Source organism: Plodia interpunctella, chromosome 1 (assembly GCF_027563975.2).
Source record: "Plodia interpunctella isolate USDA-ARS_2022_Savannah chromosome 1, ilPloInte3.2, whole genome shotgun sequence".
NCBI classification, from domain to species: domain Eukaryota; kingdom Metazoa; phylum Arthropoda; class Insecta; order Lepidoptera; family Pyralidae; genus Plodia; species Plodia interpunctella.
The window spans coordinates 5,247,196-5,254,776 of NC_071294.1; positions in this window are offsets into that span (position 1 = coordinate 5,247,196).

The window sequence follows — 7,581 nt, forward strand, 5'->3', positions numbered from 1 at the left end:
ATTTCTAAGCTGTCAATTCGAGTAGGTATTAACAAAAACTATTTTACGGTGCAATGCGGCACCATTTACTGTTTAGTTATTTCTGTCCTCAGTTCTGTTAAGATAGCTAATTAATATGCTATATATTAATTAGCTATCTCAAATAGATTTAATTCATTCCTATATTATTTAACAATATTTCAATCCATACTACTACTTATATAATAAATGCGATAATCTGTCTGTCACGCTCTTGCGGCTAAATCGTTAGTCCGATTTTTTGGTGAATCAGATTTACCGCGATTGGAGCTGCGGTCAATAGCTAGTTAAAAATATTCCAAGAAAACGTTGATGAGTAATATATATAATGAGTAATATATAGATAATGTATCTCGTTGTAAGCTTTTCTTGTCACAACGGTAAAACAAAGGATAGACACGTTTGTATGTAACAAACTTTAACACTTGGTAAGTAGGTACACGCCATGGATTTATTAAGTACTTTTGGATCGAGTACCTACTAATTATTTTCTTTTCTTTTCTTGTTGAGTAAGTAGATATCTTTTTAATCTATGGTCGTAGGCTTTGAATATTTCCCGCATGATTTTCTACAGGTGTAAGTGTTGTAATTACGTAATAAAGTGTATAGTGTTAATTATAAAATAATCCAATACCACAATAGTAATGGATTTCGGTCGGGTGTCGCTCGGTTCCGTCGACAGCGGTTTTAAATTGTTTTTAATTAAAATTCACCAGCAATAAATCACCGTCTTCCGGAGCCGCGTCCGTGTTGTGTGGATGTTCATTGTTAGTATTACCTTGCATATATTTCTGTAGGTATATATTCAGACTATTTACGTATTACTATCTATAATTATATTTTAAAAAGTATGTCAGAATAAAGCGAAAAATTATGGACATTTGCCAGCAGACCGTACTTCATTGTCAAGTATGTAACAGAGTGTATAAATATCATTATATAAGTAGTGTAAAAAAAAGCCGCTTTCCACTGTTTGTCTGTTCCTATGTATGCTAAGATCTTTAAAACTACGCATAGGATTTTGATGTGGGTTTTTTTCAATAAGTAATCTATCTATTGATTCAAAGTTTATATATACATGCATAATATTGCACCCGTGCAAAGATGGAGCAGGTCGCTACTATTTAATATAAACGTGTTTACCTTTCACAAGAAACTGTAGGAATCTTCGCAATGCGTCAGATGGCTCGGTCGACCCGCTCTCAATAGTAGATAAATTCGTTTACAAGTTAAAAGCTTTCCATTTGCTGGATAAAATGCTGCCGTAGTGTGATCGAGATGCGTCGGTACAGCCTTCTATTTCAATACAGATTTTTTGAATTATATTTCGTTTGCTAACTGGGTAAAGAACATACAAGATTTTACCATACAATCAAACAAGTTTAAACAAGTTGCCTTATTGGAGCGAAAACAACATGCATATTATATGCTCTTAGTTGTTAGAATTTCAAGTTTATAAATTTACATTGCTTTAAATGCAAAATAAAATACGATTAGAAATTTACATTTACTTACATAAAATCAATTATCTATACATTAATTCAAAGGCCCATGCTTGTGTTATACAATGTCTGGTGCACTGGAAATATCAATTGCATTGCATATTTTACTATAACTTATGCTCATGCGGTTAATTGAAGAATGTTGGCGGAAATTAAAAAAAAGTGACTGTTTTGTAAGCGTCTGTTTGTTTTCGGAATATACAAGTTAATTAATAAAGTACTTTTTGTTTAAGTAGTAGTTAACTAAATTATAGTGGTATATAATGAAGTATAAAACTTGTGAAGTTATATATCATATGGTAAATTTGATTAATAGAAAATTATTATTAATTTTACAACATTATTAATAACAACCACGTAATTTGGTAAATGTGAATAATCAATTGAAATTAATTACTTTTATTAGTTATTATTAATAATTCGCTACACAGGTTGGTAAAAGTAATAAACAAAGAAAGACCCAAGGTTTTAGTACAACAGTGTTAAAAAGTCAAGTCGGACAGCAGGGGGCGTCGGGGGCAAACCTAAGTGTGTCGATTAGGTTAGGTTAGTATTGTGACCACACACAGTATAAAACTTCAAACTATTAAAATATTAAATTAGGGAAATCAATCAATACATATAATAAAACAGTAGAAAAAAAATCTGTATATTAAATATATAAAAAAAAATTAGCCGATAGAATGATAGTAATAAAGTAAGAATCTGAAAAAAAATATCTGTCTGTTTGTCTGTATGTCTGTTTGTACATGCTAATCTTCGGAACTACTGGATGGATTCGAATGAAACTTTATTTGTTATATATACATAAAAACAAAATTAGGCGATAGAATGATAGTAATAAAGTAAGTATCTGAAAAAAATATATCTGTCTGTTTGTCTGTATGTCTGTTTGTACATGCTAATCTTCGGAACTACTGGATGGATTCGAATGAAACTTTATTTGTTATATAGCTATTAAGCCTGGGCAACATATAGGATATAAATGATTTGATAATTGAAACACCTTATGGAGAACTACGATGGCCCAGCTAAACTATAGGAATGAAGATATATGAATGAATATAGAAATGACGCCTTAACAAAAGTTGTTCAGCCTGATGAGCATTTTCAGTTGAGGTATAAAAATCGAAGATCTAGAACACCTGATGATGATGTAGATCCATAATTGTCCAGCTAAACTATAGGATATATAGAAATGACGACTTAACAAAAATTGTTCAGTCTGATGCTAATTTTCTGTTGAGGTATAAAATCGAAGATGAAGTATTAAAATCTGGAACACCTGATGTAGACCCATGATGGTCCAGCTAAACTTAGGAAATATAGAAATGACGACTTAAAAAATATTCAGTCTGATGAGCATTTTCTGTTGAGGTATAAAGATCCAAGATCTAGAAACCTGATGCAGACCCTAGGGTGACCTTCGGGTCTTTTTATATTGGCGGCCGAAAGAAAGACCTCTAATATAGTATATAAAGATTCTTTTAATATGTAATATTTTTGACTCCTGACTAAGTAAAGTTCGGCCACGCGAACGAAGTCGCGGGCATCAGCTAGTTATTAATAATTTTCAATTAATCACTCTTACCGTATATATACATATACGTCGTACATTTCGTCAATATCTCTCTTTACAAAATTTGCCATTTACAGAACGAGACAAAACTTACTTTAGCTTAAAGTATGTATTATTTTTTTTATGAATAACACATACAGTACTTTTCATAATAAAAGCATTTGACAACGCCAAATATTAGTTTGACAACTAATTAGTCCACCTTATAATTCGTAGTGTAATTAGTACCACCGAATAATAGTTTTTATTTTTAAATCTATTCGGTGGTACCTAATTAAGAACCATTCCGAATTATGTGATATAAATACCTATCTAGTCGCAGGAATTTTCGTTTTAGAAAATTATTATTACAATTAAAATATACACCTGTATCAGTAAGGAAGATAAGTCAGATGAATTTTATGTACAGTCACCAGCATATACCAAAAATCATTGAAAATTTTGCCCTATTACCGTCTTAGCATTCGGTACAATTTTTAAAAAATACAATTGCTACTTTCATCCCTATTACAACTTTTTCAAGTTTATGAGTATATCGACACATAACAAAATGCTTTTAAATTAGGTGTTGTATACAATAGAACTTGATAAGCTGGCAGAGCTCATAACGTTTTAGTGAAGTTCGCCCGGTGCGTAAAATAATGCAAAGTAATCAAATCCCCAGAGTATTTGTGTACGAGATCTTTAGGCAATGATGCGAGAAATGGGTCGCAGCTTAGATGAAAAGCTTGCAAAAGCTTATTTGCACTGAGATGAGAACGAGGGGAACTGTATGAATAAACTGTTAGGATTAAAGTGGCTACGATTAAGAACAATAAGACAGACTTCATACTCATAAATATTTTATGATGTAATATTTTTCTAATATTAAGTGTCATTTCATATTTATAAGAGTAAATCATAACCAATATATTGGACAACATTTTAATATTTATATTTCTAGGTTCCTAAACGATTCTACGTATTGGCGGCTTTTGTTTGGAATTGTTGTAGCTTATTGCTCTGAATTCGTAGCAGCTACGATTTTGTAGCATGACAAAGATGTAGCAAGCTAGCATATTGCTACGATTGTAAAACGTTTGTAGATTTTGTTTTACTTTCATTTGATATGCGATAGGGTATTGCCATTAACGTTTCAGTCGATTCTTATACCTAGTTAAAAAATATTCGTTTTGACACTTGTTTTGTGCTCGTATGAGCTCAATCTGTGTTTTCATTTGAATTTATTCATAACGTGACAGGACAGGAGTACATGGGAATGTTCCCGTGTACTCCTGTCCTGTCCTAAGTCCTGTCCATTAGGATGTCTTAATTGAGATTTTCATTTCTATACATTCGTTACTAAGTTGTATGTCTTTCTAAATAATGATAAATAAATCAAATAATTATTCGCCACGGAGGGAGAGAGCGGTGGAGCGTTAATTTAAAATGAAGTTTTATATAGTTTGCTATATCTATATTTATAAAGCTAAGAAACTGAATAGTGCAATTTCTTTAAACTAACTTGGTGCAAGCTCACCACTATTTGCTATAAATAAAGCCAACCCATTTTCTAAGCTAGTACAAAGCAACAATACAGTGCAGTTGTGTGGGTGGGTTTAGCGAGAGTAGTTTCAACACCTCGAGTAAAGAAAGAGTAAAAAGTTGCCATCGCTGGTTCGCAGGTTAATATTTATTGTCGGCAGGCACCAAGGCGCCATTCACACATGCCGCGCTTACGGACGTGCTTTCACAGTCGCGCTCTTTGTTTGTAGTAAGAAGTAGGCCTGAAATTCTTAAATAGGTGGACGAATACATTGTACTGTATTATGATCAAGTAAATTACGAAATTGTATATATATGTATAACATTCATAAATATTGTCTTATCATTACTATAAAACAACAAAGAAATTTGATTTCAACACATTTATTTGCAGGTGAGAGAATTTATCAAGACTTGCGCGGGGTATGGGTGGCGGAGTGCGGGTGTGCCGGGGTGCGGAGACAATCTCTGTGATGGCTCATTCACTGCTGCAACGAGCCGAGTAGAGAATTGAATTGGAAGCAAATGTGCCGTACGAATACTGCCGTCGAATATAAACTGAACCACTCCCAAGTAAGCACCCCAAACCTCTTTGATCAAATTACGAGGGAAATAAAGAAAGCCTCCGAAATAAATTTTAGGTACGTTGACGGATTTTTAAATGGGCTGATTTTATTCTGTTGTAACTCCCCGTTAGGACCTTTGTCCAGGCATAAATGAGTAGATTGCGTTGAATTGCGTTTGCTGGAGACAGGAGGCTGCTCGGGACAGGTATGTAATGAGAAGGGAGTGACGCAGTGAGGCTGTCACTCGGGCATGTCTCCGCGATGACTCGGCAGCTAAGGGCCGCCGTCTACAACTTGCCAAAGTTCATCCAAGTTTCTTATTAAATGACGCAACATGGCGAGAAAAGGGAACGGCTAGGTATAGCTTTTGTTGAGATGCCTATTATTACCTACATAGAATTATTGATAACTCTATGCTTTTTATGACTATTTATTACACAATTCTAAAATAAATAAAAAAATGTGCCTTTAGTAGCGTAACCCAGTATATACGAGTAATTGTCTCACAAACTTAGCTACAATAAAGTTCACATATATTTGCTCCAATCAAGTTTAAGAATCATCATTCGCTTTCACTTACGCGTAGAGCGTAAAACTTGGTATTAACAAGTTATTAATGGTTGCCAAGTGGCAGATGCAGCGTTTGCGTGCTTGATATAATGGCCAGCTCAAACTAACGGCCGAGGAAGTCGCTGGGTCGGTTCATTTCCGTGCACGCGTCTGCGGTCACAACCGCCATTTCCTTTCCCTTACACTCCGTTTACGACCAGACTCCTCGCCAACTACAACCGTCCTTTGAAAGTTCATAGGCAGAGCAATCAAGCCATGAAGATTTGCATAAGATTTAATCTTGATATTCCACCAGTAGGAAGTTTTCGACCCAGTCATCTTACAAACATTCTTAGTACTTCAAAAAACTATGTACATCAAATCCTAAATATTTGGTATTATATATAAGTATATATATATATTTATAATTATATTAAATATGAAAATTGTAGCGATAAATGAACTAAAAATAAATACAACAAGCGAAACTTTAGGAAGTCAACTGTATCTTTAATTCACATTTTCACAAGAATTTAATGTAGCCCGTAACACGCGGCGAGCGTAATTTTGGTTCATGGAAGAACGTAATAGTTGCCAAGCAAGTGCTAATGGTCTGAGGCGAATGCAACAAAAATAACACCTCACTAACTACTGTATTTGAATAATTTATGTAAAGGACGATGTGTATAGTTTCAAATATTTCTTCCTTCTTTGCGTTAAATGGTGGCTAATTAAGCACATGCGACTAATTTCTAAAACGTATAAAGTTTTTGGTCATGTTTTCATATGCTATTTTTAACATGAACTGTGCAAAGTGCACTAAGTAAATACTTCTTCTTTTTACCTTGTCGACTCGGCTAAATGTTTGGGACCACTAACCCTGATACGGCTATGTAGTATTAAAAAACTATTGAAACACAATTGAGACACGTTATAATAATATAAATATAATCCCTTGTCAGCGACAGACAGCAGCTCAAAATTGTAGAGCTTTTGAAAAGTGTAGATATATTTAGATAATAGTAAACATTTTCTTCTTGTGATTTTGCATAACTACATGTAATTTACAGTTACAGTGTTACAGTTACAAGTCTACGCAAACTAGCAAACTATTCACATGCAAATTATCATGATTAACAGTGTTAAATGAATAACAAAACGTAGAAAGTATATAAGGCAATTTTAAGTCTGGTGAAATAGAAGCATAGGATTATATTACAGTTTCTAGTTTCTTTTAATTCAGAGCAGATTTCACAATTTCGTATGCTGTATTTATCAGGAGTTTTTGCTAGCCTATTTTTTATTACAGCTTATACTCTAATCGTGTATATTTTGTGAAATTGTAACAAACATTTACTATTAATACACATCCAAACTTTCGTATTTTGTAAAAAAAAGTATGTAGTAAATGTGCGTCTTTCGGTCATGGTGAGTTACAAATGGTAAAATGGCTTGTAGAGTGCATTCTATATGATCAGCCACTTCGCCGCCCTCATCGACGTGCTTACCGAAGAAGCCAAACCACATATATGTAAATAGGAATGGGATACATGCTTTGAAATACATTTCCATTTCATGGAGTAGAAAATTAATTTGGTAGGTCGGGTCGGCGCTCTCCCACAATCGGTCGGCGACGACCTTCCGATGACCATTCCATTTGTCATTCTTCACTGAACAATGTTCATGGGGTTTAATCTCAGCGGATTCTGTCCATTTCAATACTTATATTATAATCCATGAATCAAAATATTAGGGCAAAATGAGTGTCCCCACCGTTCAGCGATGCGATTCGAAACATTTTTTATTATTATTACCTACATGTAATAATAAAAAAAAATCGAAA